This window comes from Chrysemys picta, chromosome 1 (genome assembly GCF_011386835.1).
Source record: "Chrysemys picta bellii isolate R12L10 chromosome 1, ASM1138683v2, whole genome shotgun sequence".
In the NCBI taxonomy this organism is placed as follows: domain Eukaryota; kingdom Metazoa; phylum Chordata; order Testudines; family Emydidae; genus Chrysemys; species Chrysemys picta.
In genome coordinates, this window is record NC_088791.1 from 227,598,310 (window position 1) to 227,620,938 (window position 22,629).

The 22,629-nt window shown below is 40.1% G+C and overlaps 1 long non-coding RNA gene across 1 annotated transcript; it reads left to right on the top strand.

Moving 5' to 3' along the window:
* The first annotated feature begins 13,940 nt into the window (after nucleotides 1-13,940).
* On the top strand, nucleotides 13,941-18,924 carry LOC135980761 (uncharacterized). Its single transcript, XR_010597660.1, has 2 exons — nucleotides 13,941-15,882; nucleotides 18,622-18,924. It is a non-coding gene; the product is annotated as an uncharacterized LOC135980761 (long non-coding RNA).
* Nucleotides 18,925-22,629: the final 3,705 nt, after the last annotated feature.

A 22,629-nucleotide genomic window follows, 5' to 3' on the forward strand; every position in this document is an offset into this window, starting at 1 on the left:
TGGCTATTCTGAGGCAGAGCTCTGTCTCTGATTAGAAATTCCATCCTGGACCTGAGAACCCATCCTCATGAAAGTTTAATCAAAACAGACATATTTCCACAACAAAAACATTGTCAGAATATTCCTGGCCATATCTACTGGACACCAGCTTCATGTCTGAGTTTTGTTTCAATTCTTTTAAACATATAAAATCAAATCTTTTCTAGAGATGTACAAAACCTTCATTTCAGTGTGCAGAGGATTTTGAAAACTGGACTAGGTCCTTATGACTGCTACAAGGGCCAGAGAAGTTGTAGGAGAACTCCCCCTGGTGGCGCACTGTAGGCTGGTGCATACTGCCTTAATTAGTCCCCCTTCCCAATCACTGATGCAGAGTGTGTTGGATGTGTGAGGGGGCATGTGGAGAAGAGAGAGTGTATATGAAAGTAAAAATGATCCAGGGGCTAGGTCATTAATGTGGGATGTAGAACACCCAGGTTCAATTCTCTGCTTCACCAGATTTTATGTGACCTTGGGGCTAAATACTCCAAAAAAGTTAGGCTCTTAACTTTCATTGATATTAATAGAACTTAAGAGCCTACCTCCTTTGGAGCATTCAACTAGCCTCTTTGTGCCTCAGTTCCCCATCTGTAACACAGGGTTCGTACACTGTTGGCCCTCACAGGAATGTCATGAGGATAAATACATGAGTCATTCAGATACTACAGTGATGGAGGCCAGCTAAGCATCTCAGACTGATAGTCAGGTAGACCTGCCATGAAAGAGAGCAGCTCTTTTGCCAAGGACTGTGCAGAGACCTAGAAGGAGCAAAGGTTCCTTTAACTCAGTCCCAAGTTGTATCTTTCGTGTTGTGTTTCCCCAAGTGATCTAGATCTATTTATCTTTAATTTTTATCTTGGTGTAAGAAGTGTAACTCTGAGTTTTCAGGATAATTTTAATCCCTAATGTAAAGTGGAACTTATCTGAAACTGTTGAGCTGAATTCATATTAAAAACAGGCAAAACCACTCAGTTTAGCCCATATCCACCAGCATTCAGCTCCAGGTTCACGCAAAGTTAATGATCCATAATAAACTGTTAAATAAAACCTGGGCTGAGCTTCAAGTTAGTAACAAAACCTGGTGTAACTGATTTCTATATGGAAATTTCACAGTTCTAATTATTTCCCTTGTCATTCACATTCTATCCCATTCACGCAATCAAATGATAACAAATGAAAGAGAGAAGAAAAAAGAAGATATTACATTTTCATGTCCTAGCACAGAAGAATTGAATTAGTGATCTGAAATGTTAAAGGGACCTGCCCAAGTTTAGTCTATATATTTTGGTTTTGATCTTAAATGGGACTTTCCCAAATCCCAATAGCAATTATTTAAATTTAGAATTAGGCTTCTGTTCCAGAAAAGTCAGCAAGTTTTCATCCATTTATTCACTCTTATCTGTCATGCCAGCTACTGTTTTCTATATTTCTTCCTGCTGGGAAGTCTGGATGTTTTTCTTACAGGGTTTTTATAAAAGGTGAATAGACAGTTCATGGATACCTACAATTCCTATAGTTTGATTTCACTTTCCAGCTGACAGCACCCACAGGCTGCCACCTTTGGCAGGCACCCCTGGCCAACACACAGATCAGCTTACCAGCTGCTGTGATCGCTGATGATTAAAGTTAAGTTGTAGGCCATGGTGGAATGAATTATGTTACCTTCACCACAAAAGGAATTTTTGATACAAAATAATAGAAAGGATTAAGATGTTGGGGGGTGGAGGGGCATGATACTATGCTGTAGCTTTCAATGTTCGATTCTTTACTTCTACCATTCATGCTCCTGACCTGCAATTGTTAACAGCCCTTAGTTCTGGTAAAATAATGAGACTCCCTTCAGTTCTGGTGGAGGGAAAAAAATTCAGAAGCACTGTGTGTGAGAATTGGTGACCAAGATAATTAGCAGCAGGTACTGCACATTTCTTTAGTCTCCTCCCCTGCTCCCCCAAGTAAAAAAAAAAAAGAAATCTCCATGTCAGTAACGGTGAAGCAGAGGAGGTATTGTCCTTCTTTGTAAGAGTTGGGGAAAAGAGAGACGCATAGAGCTAGGGGAAACACCTTCCTAACCTCAACCCCCAAAATGAAGTTGCTTCCGGGAGGAGCAGGAACTGGTTTAGCTGAGATTGCTGGTATATCAGGGAGAAGTGGTAGAGTGACAATCTGTAAATGTTAGCGGGTGGTAACACAACAGTCTGAGGTACATTTGTAGTACAGCTGTGAAGCAGTCATAGGCTAAACAACAGTCTTTGGACTAAGAAATGAGATAAACATTACTTAAATAGCATGGATTGATCACATTTATTTTATCAAGGAATTAGGAAGAGGGGGCAATAAGCTAAAAAGATATCTAAATAGATATGACTTGGATGTAATTTCAAACCTCTATCACCTGAAGCATCCCCTCAAATTATCTTGTTCTTAAGGGTAGGTGAACTGGTTCTAATTAATAAAACCCCACTCTCTCCTGAACTATTGCCCCAAGACTGGAACCAAACCTGAAATGACATTGAAATGAAGAACTAAACGAAATGAAACTTTGAAAAGTTTTTCCATCCCTAATTTTCAGTGTGTTTGTTTTAATTTTTATGTGCCAACTGAATCTGGAAGTGGAAGGGTCAGAATAGAGCAAGAACACCCCACATAGAAGTAAAAAGTACCACATGTCTCTTAAGAAAACCTCTTTTCTCAAGATACCTTGTACAATTATGGAGAGTCAGTGTGTCTATATATTTGAACGCTCTTCCTACCCAATTCAAGCCACAAAGCCTAAGAAGGTTTGTCCATCACTGCTCCTCCACCCAATAGGTTTGAAATAGTAATTAGTACACCTCATTTTATTTAATGGGAAAGGAAACCCATGGCATTTGTGGCTAAACTATGGATTTCAGTGAAGTGAAAGGAAGTACTGACGGCCTGGTCCAAAATCTAATGTGAGTCTTTTTGTTAACTTCCATGGGATGTGAATCAGAGCCCTGATTTTTCTGAAGTGCTACTTGTTTTGACTTTGACAGAGGGCTTTTTTAGCACCTCATAGAATCAGAACATTAAGCATTGACTCTGCTTGTCTCTGGGTTATATATCAGACTTCTCAAACCTTCGGCCTTTCTTCGAAAAGTATTTTGACTTAAGGTAACAGTTGACAACAATGTAGCTGAACACCCCAAAAAAGCCATTTCAGAACATATTTTCTGCCATCTGATCTTTTACCTCTTTTGTATGGTAATTAGGTTAAGTGACTCCATTCCAAATATTAAACATTTATTATGTTGTTTTTTTCATTTATTAAAAGGAGGATGTTACATTAAATACTGTTGTACTGAATTTCATTCTACTCTCTATACTGTGCAGTCCAATTGGCTGACTCAGAGCACAGTTTAAGTATAGTGTATGAAACATTACATTGTCTCTTCAATATCCTTCTCACCTCAAAAAAATATAATGATGGAGCTCATTGAAATGTAAAAAATCAAAGTTATTTGCTCACTCCCTGCACATAAACTTCTTTGGAACTTGATAATATATGACAGATGTTAGAAACGTAAAACTGGATTAAGCCAGAGACTAAATTAATTTCCATGATTACACTAACTGAAGTGACCTGGAAGTGTTTGAAGTCAATTGTTCAGCCATCCCACAAAATAAATTAAACAAGGAGTAGCACAAAGGCATAAACTGCTAACGCTTTTTAGCTCTGTAAGTAAAAGAGGACTTTTTCCTCCTCCACAATGCATTATAATGCCCTCATGAAATTCTGACTATATAGTTTTCATTACTATTGATTTGTCCTGTTAAGATGCAAGCGTAATTTTATTGATTTGTGGAATAAAGCTTTTTACAAAACTGACAGACTAGGCTTTGCACCTTGGTTTTATTTATTTATGTATTTATTTATTATCATCACTACAATGGGAATAAGTATCATCTGTGCTTCTCCTGTTATTAATTTTCATCTGGAATGTAAAACATACTTTTTAATGAGCTTGCAAAATAAAAGTAATATACCAACCCACTTACTTGTCAACACTAACTCATGAATAATTGTTTGGGGACATACTATACATTATATATTGAGACGTAGTCTAGCTATAGTATGCAAAGGTTGTTAGAAGTGCGCTAATGGGAAACATTGTACCAGAGGGCCTCCTTTTCAGAGTTGCTGAGCATTCACAATTCCACTGAAGGTGACAGAGTTTATAGATAGCCCGCACTTCTGAGAACATGGTCATCATTGCCTTATTTACCAGGTGATGTTCAACAATACAGTGCTTTAAACTGTTCAGCTGATAAGAAAGTAATTGGAAACTGCTTGCCTCTGCTTCAAGCTGGAAGTGGTCAGAGTTCCCTGGCTTGTAGGTGAACAAGCTATGTGGAGCTGATGGGTCTCTTTGACACCAGGAAGGGATGTATCATTTTATTCTTGGGTTCTTTTTGGAGATAATCACCCTAAATATTTACTTGCTGTTGTGGCCACCTCTTCTTTACCATCTCTATGTATGGACACTTAAGCAGGTTAAGATTTGTTAGGTTGCATCAATAAAAGGGGCTGGGATACAGCTTTTTCTATCCAGACAGGACATTACAAAATCTACCCTATCTCCAGTAAACTAGCAGTCAATTTGTCAGGCCATCCTTGTGCACTTTGAAAATTACAGGGCCCTTCTTCTCACCTCAGCTTTATTCAAAGATTCTGCTTTCTACAGTCTCCAGTATCCGAAAGAAATGGGCAACAGTGACTGCTATCTTCTACTATTCTGTTCTCAACACTGCATCAGGCTCACAGAACCTACAATTATTTTTTTCTAGACATCAAGATTTAGGAATGTCCAAACTGTCCAGATTTGGGGTCTTCAGAACACTCTTTAACTTCCTTTTCTGACATTCTAGCAGTAAATTACAGATTATAGGTGGCTGTTTCCCCTTTGTGCTGAGTGGGTGCCCACCATGCATAGCTGACCCATTCTAAACACTTCAATGATAGCTTTGGTCTGGTACTTTAAAGTTCCTGTTTGGGGTCTGTTTTTATAGTTTATTCCTGTTTGGCATTTAGAAGTCCCTGCTTGTGCCTATGGCTCTGACCATCTCAGGCATAGAAATGGTGGATTGAAGCCAGGCTGAGGGTATGTCTACACTAAAAGCATTACAGCAGCACAGATGCAGCATAGCAGCTTTGCCACTGTAATGCAGAAACTACAGCAACAGAAGTGGGGTTTTTTTTTGTTTTGTTTTTTTACATTGTTGTAATATATCAATCCCCTTGAGAGGTGATAGCTAAGTCAACTGAAGAATTCTTCCATCATATTAACTGTGTGTACAATGGGGGATAGGCTGACCTAACTATGTTGCACAAGGCATGGACATCTTTTTACAAACTTAAGCAGGTTAGGTGACCTAAGTTTTAGGTGTAGACCAGGCCTACATGAACCCACCTAGAGATTTTCTATAGTTCGGGGAAGATGATCCTTGAAAAGAGGAGAAAAATAGATCCATTTGTGGGGAGAATAGATTTTTTTCATATGATCGTATAAGAAAAAGTTTATTGTAAGGTCGGGGTCAATTTGGGATCACCCACAAAAATTGCCTTTTCTTGCCACTATCTGACTCATGTGTGTGACTCTGCTGTGACAGCAAAAAACAGAGACAAGGTCTTGCTACAAAGGAAGATGTCAGGTTGGGCTGAGGTGGTTTTGGCTTCCATCGTGTTCTGAACCATCATGAGGACAGGGGCTGGTTTTGAGGCCAGGCTGAATATAAAGCAATTGCCTAGTATCAATTCCTCCTTCGTAAATTCTAGGAAGTGTGTGAGATGTGACACGTTGGTTAGAAATGCTACAGTAGAAACCACATAAGGGCAAAATACACCATACATCTGTTTCTCAGATCATTAAGTGAAAAAAAAGTCATTACTGAATATTTATAGGGTCTGCTGTGATTTCTTGTACCTGGCCAAAGCTTTAAATTAAGGGTGGTCAAAATTTGAAAAATTTCAATAAAAATAATTTGTGGAGTTCACAAGTTTTCAATTAATTATTTTAATCAAAATTAATATAAATACATAATTTTAAAAAGTCTGAAAATGGTCACCCTAGTCCCCCTTTTTAATAGCTATATTTTAATTACCAATAAAATAAAATAATATAGCTTTATCTCCCAATGTATAAAACATTCACAGAGAAATTCACACTACGTTCCTTTGTATTACTGCTTGCTCCATTACTGTCCAGATAGCTATCCATTACCTGTAATCCATTACTAGTTGTTTGGTGATCCAACTATGGAGTGGTGTATCATCATTTGTCAGCCTAAGTAATGTCACACTGTTAGTAATATTAGGTGATAGCTCCAGTCCAGGCTTATGTGGATATTCTCACAAGATTGTGTCTCAAAAGATTCAACCAAACAGATCCCAAATAAGAAAAAAAATATGCTTCTTTGATGGTCCCTCAGCATTTGTTTGCAAGCAAAGTTTTTTTTGGGATAGTTCTTTCCAAGTATTCCATTTTATGGAAGAAGGCAGCAGCTTTATAGTAGTAGTAGAAAGTATACGAAGACAAGGGATGAAATCCTGGTCCAACTGAAGTCAGTAGCATTGACTTTTACCCTATGAAGTCAGTAGCATTCAGTATTTTACCCTATGAAGTGATTCTGATACAGCTGCATGAAAGTATACTAATCAGCAAGACGATCAGTTAGGTCAGGGGACCAGGAAGTCAGCAGAAGGGTATCTCAGTATGCCAGTAGATCAGGTATCATTCTAAATAAAAATAGGGAAGGTCCAGATATTCTTGAAAAATTTTGGTAATATTTCAAATCTGCCCCTCACTAGAATTTTTGCTATATCTCACTAACACATATTAATTTGGAAAACAATGAAAGTTTCTTTTTCTGAATGCTAATTAAGAAGCAAACTAACTCTAGTTTTACTGATAAAGAAATATTCTGAAGTTTTTCATATGAAATACCATACGATTTCATTCAGAATAAAGCAATACAAACCCCAGTTGGAACAAAACAACTGTTTAGCTATTCCCAGCAACAAAGCACTTTGCAGGAACAGCATGAGGACTTTTGAAAGCTCCTAAAATCATTAGAATAATTAACTGATATGTTCTACAGCTAATGAAGTCACCAGGGCATTGCCCATGAAGGATAGATGGGAGAGGGATATAGATACATCCATTAAGGATGTGATAGTTCACCGAAAAAAATCTGTGGACCCAAACTATCTTCAGTAATGTACACTTCAAACTGACTCTACACTAAATTGTAACTTCTGCATATGCAGGTACTACCGTGCGTGTATTGAATAAGTTCATCCCTAAGAACCAATAGATTGCCCTAGGCTTGGTCTACACTAACCCCCCAAATCGAACTAAGGTACGCAACTTCAGCTACGTGAATAATGTAGCTGAAGTTCGAAGTACCTTAGTTCGAACTTACCTCAGTCCACACGCGGCAGGCAGGCTCCCCCGTCAACTCCGCGGTACTCCTCTCGCCGAGCTGGAGTACCGCAGTCGACGGCGAGCACTTCCGGGTTCGACTTATCGCGTCCAGACAAGACGCGATAAGTCGAACCCAGAAGTTCGATTGCCAGCCGCCGAACTAGCGGCTGGGTATAGACGTACCCCAAGATACCACATATATGAAATCTTCACTCTCTGTCTCTCTCGTCGGGTATCATTTCCAGTTACAGGTTTGAATTTGTTTGTATACTCTGCATGATCAAAACGGCTAACTAGGTCTAGTTTGCTACTTCCTGGGAATAACTGAGCAACTGGACACAAATCTATGATTTTTGTAAAGCCTTAATGTTAGCTAAGCAAAACATTATATTGCTGTAGATGATAACATATTGTAGACACTTCTGAGATTGTGACATACTACCATGGATATTTCAAAAGCTAAGAAGGAAGGAAAGATAAAATCTGTACAGTTTGGCAAATCTTTATCGCCTTTATGAGTTTGGATCAGCTATTAACGAATAGGATATTTTAACTATGTAATTGCTCCAAATTTATATTTTAATAAAGAAATAATTTTAAACTAACATATATATAGTACATGTAAATTAACTTATGTGAATCATATGTCATAATAAAAATAGAGCATGGCTCTATTGTGGCTTTGGCAGCCAGTTTTGTGTTATAGAAAGAGGGAGAAGCAGGTGATAGAGGCAGTTTGACTAGGGAACAGAAGCAAGAAGAATGTCTCCATGTATCCGACTTGTCACTAAGGCTAGCAAACAGGACAAGAACATGATCTCTACCTAGTACCCTCTCCCTGAGGCCAGCTGAAGGGAAAAGAAGTAGAGGAAACAGCAGATAGATAGATGTAGAACTATGTAGATGCTGAATAGAATGTCGAGCAAATAACCCAAATAGATTCAGCAAAAGATTTAATCAATGGATAAACTGCCACATATGCCATACTCATCCCTATTGCTGTTTTTGGCACTCCCAGAAATGCCACTTCTGAAACCTGCACTTGAAAGAATGAATATCACTGGATAATGCTGGTGTGTTGATTCTAGAGCATGGTGTGATTCCTAAAGTACAGAGGTGATGTGAAGATGGTTATTTCAGTCCTAGGCCTTCACATATACAACGGTCCACTGGAAACATAGCATAAAAAATGTATATATATATATAGAATATATAATATTGTAAAATCAGAGAGAGGCTAAATAAAATCTGAACCATTTACCAGAGTTTGTTTTGTTTCTGATGATGGTGAGAGATTAAATATTTGGATAAATAGGAGAAATCCAAGCCAACCCACATCTGGTTTTGCAAAAGCAAGCCAACCAATGGAGGCCCTATATAACTAAAACCAGTTTAACTCCTCTATATTCAAGAATACATCAAACTGGATGTCAAGGTTTTTCAAGACTGATTAGTGATTTTAGGTGCCTCAAGTTTTGGGTTCCCAGACTAAGGCATCTTGAAAATCAGGCCCCCATTAAGATATCTCAAATTAAACATACAGAACTATGAGCCGCTTTGGAAAATCTTGGTCTCATATTGTCAAAACTTTTGTCTGACAATATAATGCCAATCACATAAAAAAAATTTAATGCAGAACTTTCATTGCTTTCTCCATTAACAAATTTTGCTTCTGTAGGTTCCCACTGATATTCTAAATACAAACTTTTCATTAAAGCTGAGATTTGTTTTGCCAGTTAATTGTATTTCCCTTTAGTGACGGATTATGCTTTTTCACACCCGAGCGCATTTCATTGGTTTTATTTGTAATAGATTTTTTCTTCAATTAAATGATATGTTTTACTTCAGGGATGCAGTGGGTCATAAGAATTAAAGTTACTTGCCAGATGCCATGGTGGACTGCAGACGAACAGCATTTTCCCTCCAGGCAGAATATCAAGAAAAGCCTGGGGGAGCAGATTAAAAAACAGGCTGGGTAGTATTGTAAGTATTGTGTGCATTGGTCCCGACTCGATGGGTGCTCTGGGGCTGGAGCACCCATGGGAAAAAATGGTAGGTGCTGAGTACCTACCTGCAGCCCCCGATCATCTTCTCCCCCTCCCTCCCAGCTCCTCCCCGCCTGCCGCGATCAGCTGCTCCACAGCATGCAGGAGGCACTAGGGGGAGGGGGAGGATTTGATGGCAGGGCACACAGGATTTGAGGGGGCAGAATGGGGCGGGAAGAGGCAGGGTTGGGGTGGAGCGGTGGTGGGAAAAGGTGGAGGGGGGCAGGATCGGGGCAGAGTGGGGGTCGAGTACCCCTCGGCTCATTAGAAAGTCAGCGCCTCTGATTGGGTGTATATAATTTTACAGAATGTGAATGGTAGTGTAGGACTACTTATTTGTTTAATGCCTGCTATTTGGTTAGCAGACCGGCTACCATGCTCATCCCCTGTGCTCTGCTTCTAATTCACCTCTCCTTCAGTGGATGGAGCACAGTGGTATCCTTAGCCAATGTGCTGTTGTTATTTAGCATTAAGCACTGACTTTAGGAGTAGCAGTCATGCTAATGACATCAGAAGGGTGGCCAATGACATCAGTAGTATAGCAGGGATAAAGCATCCATCCTAGCCAGAAACATTACTGAACCTTTTGTCAGTGCCTGACTAGACTGATGGGAATGACATCTTTGTGCTTATGTACTAGACACCTTAATGTGCACCAGTGGGGGAGTGAATTCTAACGCATACCAGCATGTTGCACACTGATTGGTCTGTGCGGTCCCTGCTGGTGCACACTAAAAGTCCCATAATGCATAGTACTGTTTCAAACAGGACTATACTACACTAATATAGTGTGCACTAGAAAGGTCCACACAGGCCAATTAGTGCACTATATGCTGGTGTGGTGTGCACATTAGAACTTATGCCCCTGCTGATGCATAGTAAGGCACCATGTAGACAAGCCCTTTCTGATTGCACTATTGTTCATCTGGTTTGTACTCAGTTCTTTTTGGCCTGGTGTTGTTTTCAATATACAGGGCTATACACTGAGGAGACCTATGTGGTAGTGCAGAAAAGAAACCCCCCCACAAGCTATGCAATGACATCAAAGATATTGAATTTCAAAAACTCTGATTTTGTACATCTCCATGATCTATGCCCTAAAATGTCCAGAAATAAGCATCCTCTTCATGGATTCAATCTTGCAAGGTGTTAAGCATTCTAGCCCCAATCCAACTAAAAGCATGTGCACAGTCCCATTGAAGCCAATGGGACTACACATGTACTTAAAGTTAAGCCTTTGCTTTGCTGGGCCAAGGTCAGAGTGTTCAGCACCCTTTTGAGAAGGGTGAATACTCCAAAAAAATTCATGTAAATATCTCAGTGTCTAAGCTAATTCATATTGGCAGTGTTAATGCTGTATTTGCAGCTGCTTTTGGCAGTGTTCATGCTCTTTGTGGCTGCTGTCCATGAACATGCATAAGATCATGTTTTACCACCACATACCTATGTGCATGCATCCCTGAACTTTTGAAAAATTGGGACTTCAAAGATTGGACCCTTTATGTCCAGAATTCATACTCAGATGATGGGGTAACAACTTGGAGGAGATGAATAATGGATTGAAAAATCAAACTAATACCCCTCAAGCAAAAATGTATTGATAAAAACCTTGTATTACTCTTCAGTGAATGCTGACACAGAGAAAATGTCAGTTTCTTTTTTTGCTTAACTTTCCTGTTACTCAAATTTCAGTGAATATTTCTTCTGCTTGAGAAAATCAGTGCCAGCAAATGTCATCTCTGAAGGTACGACACATCACAAAGTAGGTTATGCAGCATTCTGTGTAATCATGTCACTTTATGAAAAACTTCAAAGGTTTCTGGAGGACTTTGACAGGCATATCTATAAAGGCTTTATTTTCTGTGCTATTGTCTCAATCTACCAAAACCCAAATGTGGGACAATACATGATAGATATCTCCCCCCCAAAAAAACAAACAGACTAATGCATGAAACTTTAAATGTTGTGTCATTAGTTCCTCTGTTGAACTAACTTTATAGCTCACTTACATGAATCTTTATTTCGGATGTAAATAATTTGCAGCAGTAAAAGCCTAGATATTCCAAATTCACATGGAGTGTAATTAACTTTGTAACTAAAATGAGTTACTTCATTCAAAAATGAAATACAACTATTATTCCAGGAAAAAAACAAAGAAATACACCAAAGTATACAAAATCCTTTCACAAGAGATGACACTTGGAGATATCTGTTAACTTTCCCGACAAACTATCCAAGCCATTCATATTCATTGAAGACTAGGAAGATATGTGCATGTATGGATAGCAGTATTTGAGACTCCTGGCTTCTGGTGGATAGAGAAAGAGAATGATATGGAAACTTAAGAAGCCTGGATTTGTACATAGGGCCAGGAACAATGGCACTCACATTGTGTGAGCTAATTGAAAGGACTAATGTCCATTGTTTATTTCACCCCTTCCTGTTGCTGTTTGTAATGTGCTATGGCAGATAGGTAATGTCAAAATAAAATGTGTTATTCGTTTTGGCAAAAAAAAAATGGAATAATGATAACAATAAGAGAGGGAAAGGATTCAGATTGAAACTATTTACTAAATCTTTTGTTCTTTCTATTCCTTAAAAAGGTCAGAACAGGATTTCTAAGTGAGATCAAAGAGCTGGCTAACCATGCTAAAGCAAGCGTTAGTAGGAAAAGGAAGTCAATGGCCCATTGCATTAGACAAATAAGGCTCTGTAGTCTGACTAGAGATGTAGGAGTTCATCCACTGCTGGGTGATCCAACATTTGAACTATCATCATAGTTTATTATCTATGAAAAAAACAGATTTTGATTTGGAGAACTAAAACTTTCCTAAAATAGTAAAGTGATCCAGTAATTTCCAATCACTTTATACTAAATGAGGCCAGAACTCTCATCACTTTCAAACTTAAGTGCTTATAAAAATGTCTTGAGTGCCCCAATAATTTAAAATCTTTCTATGCTGCATATTTGAACCACACTAGTTCCAAAGTGAAATGCATTTTAAAATGTGAAAGATTTTTCTCTACCTTTAAAAAGTTTTATATCATGTCACTGCATAGAATATCCAGCGCCAACAGCAGAACATTTCAAGGTATGAGGAGGAAGGAGGAAAGTCCAGTCTGGGTCTAATCTGTAATCTGAAATATGTAAACCGATGATCTTTGCATTAGTGTCAGACAGGGAGATAACTTTCTTAATTAGAATAGTCTACTTAGAATAATGAGTAATTCAAATGATGTAATAAACCATAAGAGTAAAAAAATGGGTGCCGTTATAACAATCAGAAGTCTGAAATAGCCTTAGTGTTAGTTACTCATACTTTTTAACAATATGCAGTATACCAATAAAAGTCTGTTCTCATAACCCCAGTGATTATGTAACTCACGTTTATGCTTTAATATGTGCATTAAGCTGTATCCTGAAGCTTCTTTTAGAAGGCTGAACTGTTGGGCCATATGTTTCTGCTATATCCTTTATTTTTGGAGGTAATTAGACTCTTGGTACACTTGCTTGCTGAAGTGCCATCTGCATAAGTGGTCATAATCCACTTCCTAGTGGACAGCTATTCACATCCAAGGCAAATACCTCAAGCTTTTGAAAATGGGAGGTAATAGTGGGAGTTTTGACAGTTGGACATGAGTTTCCTCCCAAGTGGTGAATAGGGAAATCAGTAGTATTATCTCACTAAAGCTACAATGAAAGTAAAAAATAAACAAAATAAAATATCAGGGTAGGGGGCATTTCTGGGTCAGATGCAGGATAGAGGCATTTGGAGCTGAACCATACTGTAGTCCAGTTTACCATGGCCACCAAGGCAGTTCCTAAACTGTAGCTAGTGTAACGTAGGGTATACATACTGCAGAACAGGTGTGTTCTGCACTCATGTTACATAACCCCCTATAGCTAACTCAAATTAGCAGCTCAGGTTCAACCCAGGGTCCCCTACACATTAGCATGAGTTAAGTATACACCTTATTTTGCAGTGCAATCCTACCCTTACAACAGCTCTCATTCAGGAAGTGTTTGACCTTTGGCCTTCATACAAGAAGAAAGTGTGTCTTATTTTGGATATAGGGCAATTCCTGTTCCCTCTCCAGAGATCTGTAAAATCTCCAGCATTCTGTCTCACCTCTGCTCTTTAAAAAAAAGCTTTTTTTTTTTTTTAGTATGCCATAAAATATTTTTTATGGTATGGAGGCCAGGTTTGCACTCTGCTCCAGATAGAACAAAATCAGTGTTAGGGCCACCATGTGCTTGTTGCCGTAAAAACACAGAAGCAGTATGAAGATACATTCTCTACTCTAAATAGCGTATAGTGTCAAGATACTGTGATGTTATATTTTAAGTCCTGCTTTAATATTTTGGATATTAGCTATAAACCACTATGTCTTTTAGCTGATATACACCTGTGGAAGCAGAGAAAGAACTGACAGGAAGGGGATGCAATGCATGACAGTTCGTTAGCAAAAGTTAGGCTAACTGTAACCCTAATAACGCGAGATTTGTAGAAGCAAGGAATGTGTGAGGCGAGTGGGAAAGAACTGTGTGAGAAGTTGCTGCGACCTTGTGTAGATAATATGGAATGTAGACTAAGAGTCTACATTAGTGAGCAAAACAAGATATCAAAATGACCTATGTATAAACAAAATGCAACTGTTGCTCATTATTGTCTGTAACAAAAGGTATAAATGCTTGCTGTAATTGTTTACCTGTTGAGAGACCTGCTTAGCTCTCTCCCTCTGCGCAATTGTGAGAGTTAATAAAGCATCTGACTTGCTATACCTAAACAAATAGTGAGAACTCTGTTTTTCTCCGACAATTTGGGGGCTCGTCCGGGATGGCAACGCCCGCAGAGGCACTGGCAGCTGCTACGGATCGTTCCCCTTTGAACCCCATGGCGCCACAATAGAGGTAGGAGACCTTTTGAAATCTCTATTGGGGTGTCGGAGGAGGACTGTCCGTGGGGCCGTCTGTCCCTGTTGGGCTCACGCCATCCGAACTTATTGACTGTGTAGCAAGGTCAGATGCTGAGCGGCGTAATAGGGGAATTGTTTGCCGCCCCCTGTATGCATATGCTAGGTGCATAGGGTTTGCACCTGTGTTGAGGGGTTGTTACCGCCTCAGGAGTGGTTTTTACCACCTCGAGTGATGCATCGAGGTACTTGGGAATAGTACCTGGAGGTACTTGGGAATAGTACCTGGAATAAGGCCTTGGTGTGTGTGTGTGTGTGTGTGTGTGTACACCAGTGTGAATTGAGTGTTACCGGAAGACGCCCAGAGTACTCTGCGAAGTCTTTTGGCTCGTGACCAGAACTACTCTAACGCAAGCCCGGTAACTAGAGGATCTTTTAGGAGATCCGACCCACGGTGGGCTAACTCGGCCTGGCATCGTCCGGTGAGGAGGCTACCTGGGTCTAGGAGTGTGTGAACCCATCTTCCCTCCCCTTTTCCTCTCTGTGTGAGCCACTGACAGTCTGATCATCTCACTGGATGCAACAGAGTAAGCGGCGCCGTCTCTCTGAGACTAGCCGATGCTCTTTGCTGAAGGGAGGTGTAGGAGGGTCGTGGCCATCCTCGTTAGTCTCTCCTGTGTGAATACCCTGTAGGGAGAGATCCTTAGTTTATGTGCCGCTAGCGCGGACAGGGCATCCTCCTCCCTGTGTGTGTGATTGGAAAATGGGTGGGGGACAGTCTAAGGATTTCCTCTCACCCACTAAGGGTACCCCAGCTTATTTCATGTACGTACATTATGGTACTAAAACCTGCAGGTATTTAGAGAATTGAAATCATTACATGCGTGAAAATTCATCTAAACAATGCCCACTAGAAGGTACCTTCAATCTAGATAAGATCATACATCTCAGAGGAGCTTTTAATCACCAAAAAGCCTCTGACACACAATGGGAGCAATTTGTCTATTGAGGAAAGGAACGGGTTAATTTGAAATTCAGCTTGGTCCAGAGATAAAGAGAAAGTTAATCTGCGTTCAAGGTCAAGAATCAATGCAGACCAGGCTAAGCACAAAGAAAAACTGCTTTCGGCCCCAGCTGACTGTGAAAAAATATAGACATAGTCAAACCAAAGGCAATACAAGTTACAGTGCTGAGATTACATTTGCAAAGCTTAACTGTCCAGTGAGATCCAACAGTCTGGCTTTGCGACCCTGGAGCCGGCGTGGTTTGGGGACGCTGAAGAAGCCACAGGCAGCCGGCCTGGACTGGAATCACTTAAAAGACACCCCAGGAGACCTCAGGGTGTAAAAGAACTGCCCTCCCAAGAGAGGAAGCAAGTTGGAGATTGCACAGCACCTTCTCTGAACGTTATACACAGACATGGCCAGTCTGGACGTACGTGTGTGAGTATGAAAGTGTGCCTACTCTCAGCTGCAGTAAGTCTGAGAACCGGAGAGGGATTTAGCATTCCTCTTTCCACCCCGGCTGACCGGGAAGGGTGTCAGGTGGATCTACCCCAGTCGTAGCAGGACTGGGCAATAGAGAAGTTGGAGAAAAGGGAAGAGTTGTTTACTTGATAACTAGAATTGAGCAATTAAGAGCATAGATCATGAACCAGGCAGCAACTCAAACCTACGCCCAGGGCAAGTTGCAAGCCTTGAGACAGGACTTCCAGGCAGAAAAGGAAGCACTGGCTAAGCAAGTACCGGTCCTTCAGGGACTTGTCAGAATTTAACCATTTGTGTTTGCATATGCTGTAAGAGCAGTGTGTTTGCCACAAGAGAAAATTGAATAGTTAAATGCCAATGGGTCATGCGTTTTGCCCAAGTGGCAAGCCTCACGAGGGAGGACTCGGGTAGCCTTGTGAGTAAGAATGTTTAAGAGAAGAGACCAGGAAGGGTGGGGGCTAGTTGAGAAGCCCACCCTCCTATCTAAATTGGTAGTGAAAAAGCTGGTGCCCATGGAAGGGACGGTTCAGCGAGAAAAGCAGGATCGGGCCCAAGCGGGCAGGCAATAGATAGAGAGATTGGAGAACAGGTTGGAAACTTTGAGGGCATAGTGGAAGGAAAGGAGTAAGTAATTATAAGCATGGGGATTTCAAATCCCCAGGATAATAATTGAAATGGTAAAATGTGTGTAAGACAGAGTCTTTGTACCAAGGTGCAAGGCTCTCCTTTCTTCTGCTGAATAAAGCAACTCTTCCTTATCCCTGTCTGGCTGTTATTGGCTCTCAGTTAGGTGGACCCGATATTTTGGTGACAGTTACTGGCGACTCCGGTTAATGAATTTCTGTCTTATACATTTAGGTGTTAGGTGTGTGGACGGAACTGAGCCTCTCATTTGTAATTCCTCAGAGTGGAAGCCATCGCGTGCAATGAAGCTCTGAGGTCGAATTGGGATCCTTCTGTCCCGTCCCCTGTAGCGGTCAGTATTAGTAGAAATTCCTGTAATAGGATCCTATTAGGCCATAATTCCCTCTGTTCTCTGTGTAATTCTCTGTTAGAGTATCAGCAGGCAGATGGGTGGGTCTCTGGTAAAACCCTCTAAGGATAGCCCTTTGAATTATATGTTAAGTAAATGGCCTTTACCCGGTGTTCAGGAAAGAATAAAGATTTGAATTTGTTTTTGGGTAACAAAATAGCAGATAAAAGATCTGGTAAAAAAAGAGAGAAGGACAGTGCCCCTGGCTCTGTGTGGTCAAGCTGTCACTTTACTAGGGGTGCATGGAGATTTTGTAAGCACAAAAGAAACAGTTACACCTTGTGTAGAAATTGATGTGGCTAGTGTTGTGGAAATTGAATTGTGGAGAGGATGTGCATTTTCCCCAGAACATGTGCAGTGTATATTGTAGCAGAGGTAAAAGAAATGCAAACCTACCAATATAGGTTGTGTTGTCTCTTTTCAGATCACTGGGTGTTTGAAAGCAGGAGTTAAAAGTAAAAGGCAATCAAAAGTCTGGGAAAGTTAATTGTGTCCCTTTTTACATAAGAATTTTTAAGCTGTGGATAGCTTTGGATCTGGAAGCAAGCCAGAAAGCATCTGTATTAATGCAATTTTCTAACTAATAAGGTAGAAGCCACTGAAACCTGGGCTGCCTATGAAACAAATACAAGGAAATATGGGGTAATTCCTCTGTTTTGTCTAAAATCAACAAGAGTATGTGTGTATATAAAGGAAATATTTTAAGCAATGACTGACTACCCAGAAGGGGTAGACCTCTGTTCTTTTGTCTTTCAGATCATCAGAGAAAACGGATGCCAGCTGAACAGCATTCAATGTACCATGCATTTACTGGTACAATAGGAATTATTTTTGTGTTCTTTGTCCTGTCTTGTGGTGTTTGTCTTGTGGCCAGAATTGTTGGGTTTAATATTTTCATAAGACAGTCTAGTTCAAAATTAAATAGAAGGGTTAAATCAAAAAGCAGATACTTGTTTTATTCAACTTGGAATACAAAAAGTGTTTGGATAAATCAGGAAAATGTGATATACTAAAGTCTAATACAGTTGCTTAAGTAAGAAAAAGAAACTTCATTGGCCAGATTTTTTTAATTGAAAAAATTGTTGTTAAAATTTGCATACCAACAGTCTTTGGAAGCAAGGACATGGAAGGTTAACCCACTCCCCATATTGCCCATGGGATCCTTCTGGCTACTTCAAATTTCTAGCCAGAGGGCTGGGGAGGGAGGAAAGCTATTGGACACCTGAGGTTGTACCAAGTGGACTCCTCAAAAGTGGGTGTGCTTGTCCTGGTTTGTTGCTCCAAAGCTCTGTAATAAAGTTATTTTACTGGAAGGGTGTAAATGGCATACATTGAGTAATAAGACTAATGTACTGTATAATGGCAATGTGTATGTGTTCATTGTTGGAAAAAGGTGTATGAGTGAAGAGTGGAAGTTTCCTTTGTAGGTTAAAAAAAGCCAAGAAGGGGAGAAGGAAAAAGAACAGAACGAGTTAACTGAGGAAAAATAGCTAGCAAGCTCAGTCCAAAGATAAGATGCTGGCACCATCCAAGGACACTGCCCACAGCTAAGACTTGGCTAATAGCCAAGAAAAGGGGGGCCTGAATGTGCCCAAGCAACTATAAGATCTGCAAAACACTGCCAGGCATTAATGAAATGTGTTAGGTTTCTTTTCTCACAGATAAAAGAAGTGCTACCCAAAGACCCTAGCAGCCCTGCCATTCATTGAAACAAGGAGACTGAGTCTACGTAAAGTCCATCAACGAAAGACTGCTTTGGCTCCACACTGGAAAGGCCCTTTCCAAGTCCTGTTAACCACCACCACTGTGAAGTGCCAAGGACTACCTGCCTGGACCCATGCTTCTCACTGTAAAAAGACCCCTCCACCTCGGGAGGACTCTCCGACTGATGATAAGCCTATTTCTCCTTCTAGCTCTGCTGTGTCTTCTGGACAGCAGAAAAAAAAAAAAAAAAAAAAAGACAAGGTGAAGTGCTAGTAACCTCTCCCTTGTCCACTGACAGACCTACTGTGCCTCTGGATTTTTCTAGAAGAAGCAAAACCATTACAGGGTGATGTGCTAGTAACCTCTCCCCTGTATGATGCTAAACCACACTGTTTCAGGAAAAGAGAAGAAGGAACACTTACTTCACTGAAACCACAAAGTCCAGGAATTCCTGACTCAAAAGACATTAAGAACTGACCCTGGTGAAGAAACAAAGAATTATACACTGGCAGGAAGAAACTTGTGGGACCCATGCTTGGGAACGTGGTATTGATTGGATTTTGGGGTTTATTCTACAGGCTGCGCCCTGTGTTTTGGATGTATTGCCCTCCCTAATTGGATTTTAAATGACAAGTACCAAAGGCACCTTGTTGCCATTGCCCCTGCCATCTCCTCCATTACACTATTACCCCTGTAACACATCCAAATACAGACAATGCCATAGATTTGATAAAAACCAATGACTAAGGCCTTCACACTTTAGTGATTTATTTAAATATTGTTTGAAAAAATATATTTTTAAGGTTCAGGATATCCCATATAAGCGAACAATTGAATGGATCAGTGGAGATAAAAGTATATGATATCACTACCAGTGAACCCCAAGAATTTATAATTGCTCACAGGGGGCTGCCATTAAATTAGCACAACAGAGGGCTTGGGTTATTTCCTCTAGAAAGAAGAGAGACTTGACCGGATCCCTTTGGGATGGGGCCAATAATGCAGCAGCAGTTTGGAATATTTTTAAGAACCAAGAACATGATGAGAAATTGGGCCAACTAGAGAAGGCCATTGGCCTTGTTTCTGGAGTACAACTAACCCAGGTACAGGCTGGAGTTGATGAGTTACATGTTATTTCCGCCCTTAGTTTAATGACCCAGAAGTTGCTGACAGAGATGGTATTGAATATCACTGAGGCTGGGAAGGCATTGCAGTGGGATCTAGCAGGTTCAGAAATTCAGGATTTCCTGAATGACCAGCTAATGGTCATTCGGAATGATCTAAAGCACCAGGCTTGGCCCACTGCCCTTACAGACACATCAGGAGTACCATCTGATCTGTGGCCATGGAAACATACTTGGAGACTTTCTGGGTGGAAGTGCAGACGTTCTCAGTGCTCCTTCCAAGCATATGGACCGGTTCAGGGGGTGTGGGCTCCCACATACCGAATCCTGCCGGGTCCATGGGGAGGATGCATGTGGGATTGGGTAATTCACCGAGACATCTGGGAAATTAGACCTCCTGGTATGCCCAATCGATTTTTAGTCAGTGCTCCTGGGATTACATCTGACATTTGGATGGGGTTAGGGAGTCAATGGACATTTTGGCCGTTACAACCCCCACAGCTTCAGTGTATCCGTAAACTGAAGCCAGGAAAAGTTGTTACTCTTCATGACTACATTTGCTGGGAGGGTAGGGGACAAGGAACTACCCTGACAGGACACTTATTTTTTCAAGCTAATGATAGCTGTGTGTATGTTAAAGCCACCACATTGCAAGACATACATTTTAATCTCATTACCACTGCAGGCAATCATATTATTTACTGGCCTGCAGATAGAATTTTGCAAGTAGTCCTTAGGTTCCAGATACCCTTTAATTGGACTAGTTTAGTACCTGATCGATTTCAAAATTTGCTTTCACTGTTACCAGAGGTTCAAAAAATCTCTGAAGTACAAGGGCAAATTCACATGCTTCAAAATATGTATCAAGTTAAAAAGTATGCCTTTCAGACAGCTTATAAAGTATCCACCTTATGTACTAAGTATGATGTATTGTGTTCTATGACTAAGATTGTACAACAACCCCATCATATTATCGCTATGGGAATGTTATTGCTTGTGTTGTGCAGGAGTATGTTATTGTTGTTGTAAAGGACGTAATAATAGTAATACCTTTCATGTCCATGCTCATCATGCATTGTCATTACATCCAATCAAAACCCCTAAGGTTGAAGCATCTGATGTAGAATCTAAATTCCGAGATTTAATGCAAATAGAGATTTGAAAATGTTTGTTGTACTAGTAGTACAAAAGGGGGGGTTGTGGAAGCAGAGAAAGAACTGACAGGAAGGGGATGCAATGCATGACAGTTCGTTAGCAAAAGTTAGGCTAACTGTAACCCTAATAACGCGAGATTTGTAGAAGCAAGGAATGTGTGAGGCGAGTGGGAAAGAACTGTGTGAGAAGTTGCTGCGACCTTGTGTAGATAATATGGAATGTAGACTAAGAGTCTACATTAGTGAGCAAAACAAGATATCAAAATGACCTATGTATAAACAAAATGCAACTGTTGCTCATTATTGTCTGTAACAAAAGGTATAAATGCTTGCTGTAATTGTTTACCTGTTGAGAGACCTGCTTAGCTCTCTCCCTCTGCGCAATTGTGAGAGTTAATAAAGCATCTGACTTGCTATACCTAAACAAATAGTGAGAACTCTGTTTTTCTCCGACACACCCCTATCCCGATATAACGCGACCTGATATAACACAAATTCGGATATAACGCGGTAAAGCAGTGCTCCGGGGGGGCGGAGCTGCGCACTCCGGTGGATCAAAGCAAGTTCAATATAACACGGTTTCACCTATAATGCGGTAAGATTTTTTGGTAGAGGTGTATTTTACTTTGAGAAAAATAGAGTGATAACTTTATAACTTTTTTGGTCAAGAAAAAGAAACTAAATAAATCCAAAGATAGGCAACTTCAAAATAATCCAGAGTCATTTAGCAACATGACACCCTTTTCAAGAGACCCTTTTCAAGACACTTTTGATATACGCAGCATGCAAGGAATTTTCTCCTCAGCAGCATTAAACATTGAACCCCATTATTCTGGTTTATTTTGAGCATGATATGCTACTTTATTTTAATTAATATAATGTTTAGATTTGGGTAGCTCCCATTTATGTTTCCATGACGTTAGTAGTTTTAGTAGGATTTACTGTACTCAGATGCAACTCTCTCCTCCATTTGGAGTATTGTTTCTTTTTTGTGCTGCTCTCATTATAGATTATATAACACTCTAGTGATAAACTCATGCATCTGCAGTCACTTACATTGACCTGTCAAAATGTGTTTGTGCCAACTCCACCAATGATAGAAGTAATTTTTAAAATTGCCTCCTGTATAATTCATGGCCCACAGAGCAAAGTACACCATCTATTTAGTTTAGATAGTTTGACAACTCTGCTAAATTTCATATGGAGCATACAACCCAAAATTGCTATCCACAACTTTAATTTTATAAAACAATGAATGGAGAATATTTTATTCAATACTTATATAGTTCCATTTGAGCTATATTGTATTTCTCATTGGCATTGTTTGATTCAGTACAGTGTGTCAATCTCTGTGGCATGATGGAAACTGCCAGAATTGAAAGTGTTTGTTCATAGGAGCTATTTTAATTATAATAATCAACACAATATTGAGGGGCACCAACGGTGCCAAAATCATCACTGAGATTTTGTTATGCAACCCTCATGTGAGGATAATAAGGAAACAAGAAAACAATGAGATGGTTGTTGGTGGAAATTGGCCAGAGAGGGAAGACTGTGAAGAAGTTGACCTTGTTTCCTGAATGGCAAATCAAGTTTGCCAAATAATCGACTATTCATATCTCTGACATGACACGAGAAAGATACTTCCTCAAATGATCAGGAATATAGAAGAATTCAGATTTGAAAT